General features: G+C 41.5%; 1 pseudogene; it reads right to left on the minus strand.

The window, feature by feature from the left end:
* The window catches only part of LOC140515323 (CCR4-NOT transcription complex subunit 7 pseudogene), a 154,952-nt pseudogene that overhangs the window by 30,835 nt on the left and 110,836 nt on the right, over window positions 1–13,281 (minus strand).

Here is a 13,281-nt window from a genome sequence, read left to right on the forward strand (position 1 = left end):
ATGAAGCAAAAGATCCAAGAAGGTGAAATGAAGATTGAAGCATACTATTGGCTCTCTCTTTTGTTTTGTTTCTTTCTTCCTTCTTGTAATTCCTCCCATTGCTTCTAATTTTTCTTTTCAGTATGATTGAGGTGTAAATATGTTTCATGTGAAATTATATGAAGAGATGATAGAACATGACGCACTTTCTTGGGTTGGGGTAGAGAGGAGAAAGGAGACGAATATTTAGAACTTAAAATTTTGTGGAAGAGAATATTGAAGACAAAAGGTGAATACCTTTAAATAAGAATATAAAGAGCCACCTTCAAAGCAGAATTTAGTACTGGAAAAGGTGTTAGATTTCAGACTGTGGAATGTAGAAAGGCCACTTGGCAAAGAACACTCAATCATACATGACTATACTTGGAGTTCAGTGGGGCACTCTCTTTGCCACTGATATAAACATGATGCCTTGCTAATGCATGCCCCTCAGAGCTTAATGCTATCAAATCAGTGGCTGATTCTCTTTCTATGGAGAAGATACAAGACTGTGAATTTGGTTGAGGTTAGGAATGTTCACATGACATGGAATTGCTTCCACACATTTTGAAGCAAGCAGATTGAGGGCTGCAAAGTAGAATTGTCTTTCCTCATGTCACAGGAAGTCTCTGGATTCCCTGGGCACAAGCTCATATCCTAGCCCTGGCCTTTGGCTTCTGGACATTGCAATGACCTTCTCCATGGCCAGGGAAGCACAATAGCTTGAATGGCAGAAATTGGCCTATCAATGCCATTGTATGGGAGAACCTGCTCTGCCAGAACATGCGGCAGGTAATGGCTCCTCTTTTGTCTTGTCTTCACACGCATTGGGCACCACAGTGATCTACGGTTTAGAGATCAAAATACATCTTCTCTAGATGTTACAAAAGGCCCTCATTCATTAGGAAGGGGGTGTGAATCCTCTCTCAAGCCTTAGTCAATTTCGGTTTTTACAAAATGTTGTCCTCAGTCAGTATCACAAACAGACTGCAGGTGGAAAACAAAGGAACTAAGGATTATTGGTAGCAATGGGATATCTTCCCGAGGAAATGCATTTCAGAATCCGGTATCATTTTTACCCAATTTCTTCTGAGAGGACCCAACTGAAAATCCCAATATCTGTCTTTCTCCTAGGAGGGCACATCCTGAACTTGAAAAAGTTTTGTACAGGAACAAGACCTCTGGCAGACCAAAAAGCCCATGGGAAATCTCAGCTGATTCAGTCCAAAACCCTCTGCAAATTCCCCTTCTTTCATTCACTGGGGTAGTGATTTCTCTCCATCTTCCACATCTCAGCCTTCAAGAAGTCCAGTTTGAGTACTCGAAGCACAGATGGCTCCTTCTGTAGTGTGGCTATGCTACACATAATGGCCAGTCCCCAATTCCTGATCCTCCTCAAAGTAGCCAACTCTCAGGCACCTTCACATTCAATGAATCCCTGAGAGTTACTGCATTGCAATAACATAGCCATAGAGACTTTGTCCCCACCAGTGAATTCAAGGGCAGGCATTTGACTTTCCATTGAGCAACTGGAGATCTTCTACTCCAAAAACAAGGAAAAGGTCCCCTGTCGGAAGCCAAGGAGATGTCAAGGAGTATCTGCTTTGTCAAGGAATACACAGAAAGACCAGAGAAAAGACTCCAAGGGAGGATTCCAATCAACATTCTGCATCCAAGAGGTTTGTACCACTCTGCTTTGTCTATATCCTGATCATCATCATCCAACCAGACTCAAAACTAGCAGGTAGACAAGGTTCTGAAACTCCCTTCCATCTGATACTTACCTTCTTCAGGGAGGAAGCCTGCATTGGGAAATCAGGTCCCATTCCGTACTTTAGAACTTTCCTTTAAACCCTGCAGGAAAAAAATACAACTTATCAGTGGGACATTGCTTCTTGGGAAGAGACAGGTGGTATCTTGGGGAACTAGCCATATTGGTTCAAAACGGACAACCTACCCTTTCACGGGCTCTTTCTCTCACTAAAAGACATAACTTCAAGAAAAAGTCAAAAAGCTTGACAGTGGCTTGGAGGTCGAATCTGGTGCCATCATTACAACAAGATGGTTGATGACTCATGGGGCACACAAGGAAAAACTGCACATAGGATCATTTACTCATGAAAAGGACATGACCTTGACTGTACATCCTTGTAACCTCTTGTATGGCAATTGTTTTCCATCCAGCTACCTCACAATTAGCAACTACCAAAACAATATGATAATGAGGATAAGAAGTCTAATTTCCCCAAATGGTTGAACAGTTTCCTTTAGATTTGAGGGAAAAAAATGCCACAGTTTACATCAGCAGATGCCTTGTGACATGAGCTGAAACAGGAAAATACTGCACAAAGTCACAGCAACATTGTGTGACGACAAAGTTTCATGGGTTCAACTTTCGCGACCAATGCAAGAATCTAAGAGAACTCAGAAAGTCTCACAACCTAAAATGCCATCCCCATAAAGCAAAATATCCATAGTGGTGGAATGCAGATTGTAGCATACTATTGATTCTCTCTTTTGTTTTCTTCCTTTCTTCTTCTTCTGATTCCTCCCGTTTCTTCTAATTTTTCTTTATAGCATGACTGAAGTGCAAATATGTTTCATGTAAAGGTATATGAAGAACTGATATCACATAGCTCACCTCTTAGGGTGGGGTGGCAGGGAGAAAGAAGCAGAAAATTTTTAACTTAAAATTTCATGGAAGAGAATGTTGAAAATAAAAAATGAATACCTTTAAATAAGAACATAAATAACTGTCTTCATTTCAAAGTTTCATAATGGGAAAGGTGTTAGGTTGCAGGCTCTCTGTGGAATGTAGAAGGCCACTTGGCAAAGAACATCCAATCATACATGACCGTACTTGGAGGTTAGTGAGGCTGTCTCTGTTCCAGTGATATAAACATGCTGCCTTGCCAGTGCATACCTCTCATAGCTAATGGATATCAAAGGAGCGGTTAAATAACTTTCAATCTAGAAGGTACACGACTGTGAGATTGACTGAGGTTAGGATTGCTCAGATGACATGGAACTGCTTCTAGACTCTATGAAAGATGCAGAGTGACAGCTGAAATTTTGTTCCCTCACATCAAAGGAAGGCTCTGGATGCCCTGAGCAAAAGTCTATATCTTGGCCCTGGACTTTGGGTTCTAGACATTGCAATGACTTTCTTGATGGCTGGGGAAGCACAATAGCTTGAATTGGCAGAAATTGGCCATCAATGCTATTTTATGAGAGAAGCTGTTTTGACAGAACATGCAGGTTATGGGCCCTCTTTTGCCTTACCTTCATATGCGTTGGAAATCACAGTGATTCAAGATTTAGAGCTCAAAATCGATCGTCTCTTCGATCTTACAAAGGGCTCACATTCACTAGCAAGGGGAGGGCATCCTCTGTCAGACATTAGTCAGTACCCATGTCGACAAAAATGTTGGACTGGCACAGTATCACAGAAAGCCTGCAAGTGGAAAACAAAGAAACAAAGAATTATCAGAAGCAATGGGGAATCTTCCCGCGAAAATTCATTTCAGAACATTGATATCATTTCGGCCCTTATTCTTCACAGAGGGCACAACTGAACATCCTGATATCTGTCTTTCTCCCATAAAGGCACATTCAGTTATGTACAGAAGCAAGTCTTCTGGCAGTCAGACAAGCCCATGGGAAATCCCGGCTGATTCAGTTCAAAACCCTTCCCAAATCAACCTTCGTCCACTACTGGTTTAGTGATTTCTCTCTATCTTCCCCATCTCAGCCTTCAAAACGTCCACTATGGGCATTTGAAGTACAGATAGTTCCTTCTGTAGTGTGGATATCCTAGAGCTAATCGTCAATCTCCGTTTGCTGATTCTCCTTCAAAGTGGTCTACTCTCCGACACCCTCACATCCAAAGAATGAGCTCAGTGGAATCCCTTTGAGTTATTGCATTACAATAGCATAGACTTGCAGGCTTTGTCCCCATCAATGAGTTCCAGGTGAGTCAAATGGTTCACCTTGAATTGGACACCTTCTCCTTCTAAAACAAGGAAAAGTTTGATTTTGGAACCCAAGGCAATTTCAAGGAGTGCCTGCTCGTTCAAGTCACACACAGAAAGACCAGAGAGAAGAGTCAGAGGGAGGATTGCAATCAACATTCTGCATCCAAGAGGTTTGTACCACTATACTTTGTCTATCTCCTGATCATCACCATCCAAGCAGTCTCATTTCTAGCCAGGAGGCAAGGTTCTGAAATTCCCATCCATCTGAAACTTACCTTCTTCAGGAAGGCAGCCTACATTGTGAAATGAGGTCCCATTCTTCACTTGAGAACCTTTCTGAAACCCTGCAGCAACAAAATAACTAATCAGTTGGGCATTGCTTCTTGGCAAGAGACAAGTGGTCTCTTGGGGCATTAGTCATATTGGTTCGAAAGGGAGAACCCACCCGTTCATGGGCTCCTGCTCTCACTAAAATGTACGACTTCAAGGAAAAGTCAAAAAGCCTGACAGCGGCTTGGAGGAGGAGGCTGGTGGCATTATCACAACAAGATGGTCGGAGACCTGTGGGGCGCAGAAGGAAAAGCTGCAAATAGGATTGCTTAGTAGAGAAAAGGATACAGTCTTGACTGCACATGTATGGAATCTCTTATATGGCACTTATTCTCCATCCAGCTGCCTCACACTTAGAAACTACCAAAACAATATGATAGTGAGCATAAGAAGTCTAATTGCACCAAATGGTTGAAGAGCTTCCTTCAGATCTGGGAGAGAACTGCCACGATTTACATGAACTGAAGCTGAGTGATTTGACCAGAAACAAGAGAACACTGTACACAATACCGGCAACATTGTTTGACCACAAGCTTTCATAGGCTTAACTCTCATTATCAATGCAAGGATGGAAGAGAACTCGCAATGGATCATGATCAAAATGCGGTCCACATCCAGCAAAAGATCCATGGAGGTGGAAAGCAGATTGAGGCATAATATTGACTCTCTCTTTTGTTTTCTTTTTTTCTTCCTTCTTATGATTTCTCCCATTGCTTCTATTTTTTCTTTATAGCGTGAGTGATGTGCAAATGCTTCATGTGAAGGTATATGAAGAGACGATATCACATGGCTCACCCTGTTTGGGTGGGTGGGGGGCGAAAGGGGCAGAAAAATTAGAATTTAAAATTTTATGGAAGAGAGTGTTGATAACAAAAATGAATACCTTTAAATAAGAACATAGAGAGTCATCTTCAAAGCAGAGTTTAATAATTGAAAAGGTGTTAGATTGCAGGCTCTCTGTAGAATGTAGAAAGGCCACTTGGTAAAGAACACCCAATCACACATGACCATACTTGGAGGTAAGTGGGGCGCTCTCTTTGCCATTGATACAAACATGATGCCTTGCCAACGGATGCTTCTCATAGCTTACCACTTTGAAAGGAGTGATTGAATCACTTTCCATCTAGAAGGTACTCCACTGTGAGGTTGACTGAGGTCAGAATCGCTCAGATGACACTTCCATGAACTTTGAATGATGTAGAGGGAGAGCTGCAAAGTAGATTTGTTTTACTTCACATCACAGGAACTCTCTGGATGCCATAAGTACATGCCCATATTCTTGCCCTGGCATTTGGCTTCTGTACATTGCGATTAACTTCTCAATATCCAGGGAAGTAAAATAGCTTGAATGGCAGAAATTGGCCTTCAGTGCCATGAAATGTGAGAAGCTGCTCTGCAAAAACATGCAGCAGATGATGGCCTCTCTTTTGCCTTACCTTCACAAGTGTTGGACACCACAGCGATCCCTGATTTAGAGCTCAAAACACATCTTCTCTTCGATGTTACCAAGGGCCCTCATTCATTAGCAAGGGGGAAGAGGCATCCTATGTCAAGCATTAATCAATTCCCGTTTTAACAAAGATGTTGGACTGCGACAGTATCATAGAAAGCCTGCAGGTAGAAAACAAAAAAACCAAAGAATTTTAGCAGCAATAGGGTATCTTCCTGAGAAAATGCATGTCAGGACATTGGTATCATTGCTACCCATATCCTTCGTGAAAGTCCCAAATGAAAATTCCGATATCTCTCCTTCTCCTAGAAGGGTACATTTTGAACTTCAAAAAGTTTTGTACAGAAACAAGGCCTCTGGCAGGCAAACAAGTCCATGGGAAATCCAGGCTGATTCAGTACAAAATCCTCCAGAAATCCACCTTCTTCTAGCCACTGGGGTAGCGATTTCTCTCCATCTTTCACATCTCAGCCTTCAAAAAGTCCAGTGTGGGTATGCAACACACAGATGGGTCCTTCTGTAGTGTGGATATCCCAGAGCTAATGGCCATTCCTATTTCTGGATCCTCCCTCAAAGTAACATACTCTGAGACACCTTTGCTTCCAACGTAGAACCTAAGACGAATCCCTTTCAGTTACTGCATTGCAATAACATGCCCATATAGGCTTTGTCCTCACCAATAAATTCAAGGGGAGTCGTTTGGCTTCCCTTTGAAGAACTGGAGATCTCCTTCAAATACCAGAAAAAGGCTACCTTTTGGAACGCAAGACGAAGTAAAGGAGGACCTGCTCCCTCAGGGCACACAGAGAAAAACCAGAGAAAAGAACCAAAGGAAGAATCCCAATCAATCCAGCATCCAAGAAGTTTTTAACACTCTCCTTTGTCTACCTCCTGATCATCACCATCCAAGCAGACTCAATGGTAGCAAGTGGTCAAGCTTCTCAAACTCCATTCCATCTGATGCTTACCTTCTTTAGAGAAGCAGCTTCCATTGGGAAATCTCATCCAATTCCCTATTACAAAACCTTCCTGAAAAGCCTGCAGGAAAGTAAAACTGATCAGTGGGGCATTGCTTCAAGGGTAGAGAAAACTGATCTCTTGGGTCATAATCCATATTAGTTCAAAAATGGAGAACCTACCCTTTCATGGGATTCTGCTTTCACTAACTGACTCAATTTCAAGAACAAGTCAAAAGTGTGATAGTGGCTTGGAGAAGACTGGAGCCATCATCTCAACAAGATGTTTGAAAACTCACGGGGCACAGAAGGACAAACTGCAAATAGCATACCTTACTGGATTAAAAGACAAGGCCTTGACTGCACATTCTTGAATCCTCTTGTATGGCAATTGTTCTCCATCCAGCTGCCTCACACTTAGAAATCACCAAAATAATATGACAGTGGGGAAGAGAAGAATAACTGTACCAAATGGTTGAAGAACTTGCTTCAGATCTGAGAAAAACTGCCACAACTTACATGAACTCAAGCCGAGTGACGTGAGTAGAAACAGGAGAACACAACACACAGTAACAGCAACATTGCTTGACGACTAATTTTCATTGGCTTACCTCTTCTTACCAATACAAGGATTTAAGGGAACTCGCAAACGCTCGTGACTGAAAATGTAATCCACATCAAACCAAAGATCTCTGGAGGTGGAATGCAGATTGAAGTAGACTCTTGGTTCTCTCTTTTGTTTTGTTTCGTTTCTTCCTTCCTTCTTGTGATTCCTCCCATCGTTTCTAATTTTTCTTTGCAGCATGACAGATATGCCAATATGTTTCTTGTGAAGTTATAGATGATATCACATGGTCCATCATCTTGAGATGGGGGAGGGAGGAAGAGAAAATTTAGAACTCAAAATTTTATGGAAGTTAAAGTTGAAAAGGAACAATGAATACCTTTAAATAAGAACATAAAGAGCCATTTTCAAAGCAGAGTTTAATAATTGAAGCGGTGTTATATTGCATGCCTGTGTGGAATGTACATACACCACTGGGCAAAGAAAACACAATCACACATGACCAAATTTAGAGGACAGTGAGACTCACTGTTTGCCACTGGTACAAACATGACACTTTGCCAGTGCGTACGTCTCATATCTAACTGCTATCAAAGGAGCAGCTGAATCTCTTCCCATCTAGAAGATACTGACTGTGAGGTTGACTGAGGTTAGGATTGCTCAGATGACATAGACTTGCTTCCACGTACTTTGAAGCATACAGAGCGAGAGCTGCAAAGCAGATTTCTGTTTCCTCACGTCACAGGAAGTCTCTGGGTTCCGTGAGCACAAGCCCATTTCTTTGCCCTGACCTGTGGCTTCTGGACATTGCAATGAACTTGCCTATGTCTTGGGAAGCAAAATAGTTTGAATGGTAGAAATTGGCCTTCAGTGCCATTGTATGGGAGAAGCTGCTTTGTTAGAACATGCAGCAGGTGATGATCCCTCTTTTGCCTTACCTTAACATGCTTTGGACACCACAGTGCCACACAATTTAGAGCTCTCTGCGATCTTATGAAGGGCCCCCATTCATTAACAAGGGGGGCCATCTTCTGTCAACCGTTAGTCAATTCGAAGTTTGACAAAGATGTAGGACTGGTGTAGTATCGCAGAAAGCCTGTAGATGAAAAAGAAAGGAACAAAGGATTATCAGGGCCAATGGCTTATCTTCCAGAGGATATGCATTTCTTTTCATTGGTATCATTTCTACCCACATCCTTCGCAGAGGGCCCAATGGAAAATACCGATATCTGTCCTTCTCTCAGATGAGCACATCCTGAATTTGAAAAAGTGTTATACTGAAGCAAGGCCTCTGGCAGGCAATCAAGCCCATAGGAAATCCTGGCTGATTCAGTCCAGAACCTTTCCCAAATCCATATTCTCTCATCCACTGGAGCAGTGATTACTCTCCATTTTCCACATCTCAGCACTGAAAAAGTCCAATGTGGGTACTCGAAGCACAAATGCGTCCTTCTGTAGAGTGGATATCTTAGAGTTAATGTCCAGTCCCCATATCCCAATCCTCCCTCAAAGTAGTCTACTCTCAGACACCTTCACATCCAAATTAGAAGCTCAGTCGAATACCTGACATTTACTGCATTACAATAGCACGGCCATATAGGCTTTGTCCCCACCAATGAATTCAAGGGGAGCCATTTGGCTTCCCATGGAGAAACTGGAGATCTTCTCCTCCCATAACCAGGAAAAGGTTGCCTATTGGAACCCAAGGGGAAGTCAAGGAGTACCTGCTCACTGAAGGCACACACAGAAACATCAGAGAAAAGAATGAAAGGGAGAATTGCAATCAGCCTTCTGCATCCAAGAGGTTTCTACCAATCTGCTTTGTCTATCTCTTGGTCATCACCATCCAAGCAGACTCAATGCTGGCAGGTAGACAAGGTTCTGAAACTCCATTCTATCTGACGCTTACCTTCTTCAGGGAGGCACCCTCCATTGGGAAATCAGGTCCCATTCCTTACTTGAGAACCTTCCTGGAAAGCCTGCAGGAAAAGTACAACTGATCAGTGGGGAAGTGGGTTTTTTCTTCATGGGAAGAAAAAACTGGTCTCTTGATCCACAGCCCATGTTGGTTCAAAAGGCAGAACCTGCCCTTTCATGGGCTTCTGCTCTAACTACATGACAGAACTCTAAGGACAAGTCAAAACTTGGGAGTGGCTTGGAGGAGGAAGCAGGAGTCATTATCTCAACAAGATGTTTGACAACCTGTGGGGCACAGAAGAACAAACTGCAAATAGTATCACTTATTGGAGAAAAATGACACAGCCTTGAATGCACGTTTGGATACTCTTACACGGCAATTGTTCTCCATCCAGTTGCCTCACACTTAAAAACCACTAAAATTATATGGCAGTGGGGAAGAGAAATCTAACTGCACGAAGTGACATGATGCTGAGTGACATGAGCAGAAACAGGAGAACACTGTACATAGTAAGAGCAACATTGTCTGACCATTAACTTCCATAGGCTTCCCTCTTCTTACCAATGCAAGGATCTAAGAGAACTCACAGTCTCCTGACGGAAAATGCCTTCCCCATCAGGCAAAAGATATATGGAGGTGGAATGCAGATTGAAGCATACTATTGGCTCTCTTTTGTTTTCTTTCTTTCTTCCTTCTTGTGATTCCTCCCATTGCTTCTAATTTTTCATTGCAGTATGATGAGGTGCCAATATGTTTATTATGAAGTTATTTGTAGAGACGATATCAAATGGCTTGCCATTTTGAAGTGGGGGAGGAAGGAGCAGAAAATTTAGAACTCAAATTTTATGGAAGTTAAAGTTGAAACGGGTATTTGAATACCTTCAAATAGAAAAGAAAGAGCTGTCTTCAAACAGTGCTCAATGCTGGAAACGGTGCCAGATTTCAGGCTATCTGTTAGTTGTAGAAATGCCACTGTGCAAAGAAAACCCAATCACACATTTCCATACTTGGAGCCAAGAGGGGCTTTTTCTTTGCCACTGATACAAATTTGCTGACTTTCCAATACATAACTCTCATGCCTTACAGCTTTCAAAGGAGCAGTTAAATCATTTTCCATTTAGAAGATCCTCAATTGTGTGGTTGGCCGAGGTTAGGACTCCTCATATGATGCGGAGTTGCTTCCTTGCATTTTGAAGGAGGCAGAGCAAGAGCTGCAAAGCAACTTTATATTTCCTTACTTCATAGGGGTACTCTGGATGTCCTCAGTACATCCTAATTCCTTAACCTTACCTTTGACTTTGAGTGAATCTCTCCATTTTCATGAAAGCAAAATAGTTTGAATGGAAGTAATTGGGCTTCAATTCTATTTCATGGGATAAACTGCTGTGCCAGAACACGCACAAAGTGATTGCCCCTCATTCTCCTGGGGTTCAAATTCTTTGGACATCAGATAAATCCAAGATTTCATGGTCAAAATATATCTTCTCTGCTACGTTAGGATGGGACTCCCTCATATATTAGCAAGGTAGGGGGGAATTCTCTGTCAAACATTAGCAAACTCCAGTTTTGACGAGAATGTTGGCCAGTGACCATATAAAGGAGTGCCTGCAGGTGGAAAACCAAGAACAAAGAATTATCGGGACAAAGGTGGAATATTTCTGAGCAAATTCACATCATTTGTCCTAGACTATGGGCAGATCAGTGCGGAATATGCACCGTTCTTAACTCCTCTTGCCCCATGTAGATACCTATCTCTCATATGGTTCATGGACTCACAAAAGCAAAAGAACTGTGCCAGGGAGATTGGTGAACTCCAATTCATTCCATATTCTCAGAACAACTGAATAAACTATTCTCCTAGTACCTCGCCAGGAACTGGAGAATTTGGGCCCAAACTGCTTTCTCTTTATTGTATTTGGAGGTAATTTTAATCAGAAAGGGTGTTGTGCTTTTTGAGCAAAGCAGAATTGAGACAGCACAAAGTAAACACAGGACGAAGAAATTTGGGATATCCACCCCAAATATTCACACAGACTATCTGTGCCCAACCTATGGTAGAACATTCCAAGCTCGTATTATTCTGATCAGCCACAGTCAGACACACTGAATTTTCACTTTATCATGGTGATGTCATTTTGGTCCTCTCTGAGGACGGACAACAACCAACCAAGAAACCAACTTGATTCGTAGGCCATTCTAGGTCATTAGACGGGGCATTAAATGAGAATGAATTAGAGTGAGACCCTATTCTTTGCTTCCCTATGCACCACTGCCTCTGTAAGTCCTACTTACCAACAGGCATTGCCCCAACAGGTTTTGTCATTGTAGATGTAAGTCGTGGTTATAAAATTAAGCCAAATGGTCTCCAGTCAACAATGACAGTTTCACCTTAAGTGCATGGAAACCATTGTTAAAAGATTAAAGATACTCTCAATAATATTTTTCAAAGTTGTTATAGCTGTGGGCCACAAATAATATTCTTGCTACCAACAGATCATTTTTTTCTCCCTGACACAGAAAAATGATAATTCTCCCTGATAATAAATCCCCCAAAAGAGTACTTTGCCCTGGACTCTGATACACAATTCAGACAGCAACAGAGAAGTCAGCCAAAGTCATAGTACAAGAACCTCACTCTCAGAAGAGTACTTTGGAGCATCCCTTTCCCCTTCAATGGGAGCATCCCTTTCTGCTGAAGCACTCACTCTCCTCCAGTAGGAGCACCTGTCCATGCTGGAGTACTCTCTTTCTGCTGATTGGCTCCATGTATCTATATTTCCCAAAGCAGCACTGCCCATATGTAAGTCACGTACTTTGTTAGAGTTCATGCCTGAGTTGCATGTTGGTCCCTATTTTCTCTCTCCCATTCCCTCTCATCCCTATCATTTACAGTAAGCTTGCCATTGAACTGACTCTTCTTGTTTTATGTGTTATACTCAGAAGAAGAATTCATTAAAGGTTAATTTTCCTGACATCTCTGATTGTCCCATGAGCCTCTCCTTAGATGCAAATGGGGTTCCCGCACAAGGACTTAACTTGTTGACAGCTGCAGCTACAACGGGGGAGTAGGACACTGTGAGGCCAGTTGTGGAAAGCAAGCATTGACAGTACAATCACATATCCTCCCAGGATGGACTGTCTTACGTCAGGGAACTTTTACAAAAAAAGAGCAGGGACAAAGCACTGCCAACAAATAAAACTCCTGAACCTGATAAGATTCACAGGAGAATTCGATCAAAATTTAAGGAAAAGTAGATACACATGCTTGACAAACAATTCTCAGAAAAGGAGAAAGAAAGCATCTAATCAGAGTTGTCTCATGACACAACGATTGTCCTAATATCTCAATTAAAGAGAGATAAATCACAGAAAGAAGACTACAGGCCAATATAATTAACCATCATTGACTCAAAAATTTCAAACAAAATTATAGTAAACAGATTGCAGAAATTTATCTAAGAGATCGCTCATTATGACAAAATAGTATTTATACCAGAAATACAAGGTTAATTCAACATTAGGAAAACAAAATAAGTACAATAAATCCTAATAAAAGGCAAAATACCCAAAACCATATGATCATATAACGTCTCTCAGAGGGTAAAACATTCTTTTGTGCTAAAACCTCTACAAAGTGTTGCCATAGAGACACCTTTTAATATCTTAAAATGTATCTATGGAAAATCAAAAACAGGCATCGCATGAAAGAATAATACACCAGTACCATTTCCAAGAAATATGGGAGTAAAGTGACTATGTCTACTCCCCCAAGTATTTTATATACTTCTGGAAATGCTAGCAATAGCAATAAGAGAAATCAATTAAAGGAATAAATATAGATAAAGAGGAGATAAAACTATCTCATCAAAAATGTGACAAAATCATCCAAATTTAATTACACTTTTAATGCTCTACCAATTGAATTACCAAGTGGATACTTCATGAATCTTGAGAAAATAATAAGAAAATTCATTTGAAAAAAAATACCTCAAGTATCTGGGTAAATTATTGAAAAACGTTAGAGCAAAGAGGGAATATCATTTCCAGACCTCAAAGCGTATTGTAAAGGA

Source organism: Notamacropus eugenii, chromosome X (genome assembly GCF_028372415.1).
Source record: "Notamacropus eugenii isolate mMacEug1 chromosome X, mMacEug1.pri_v2, whole genome shotgun sequence".
Lineage (NCBI taxonomy): Eukaryota > Metazoa > Chordata > Mammalia > Diprotodontia > Macropodidae > Notamacropus > Notamacropus eugenii.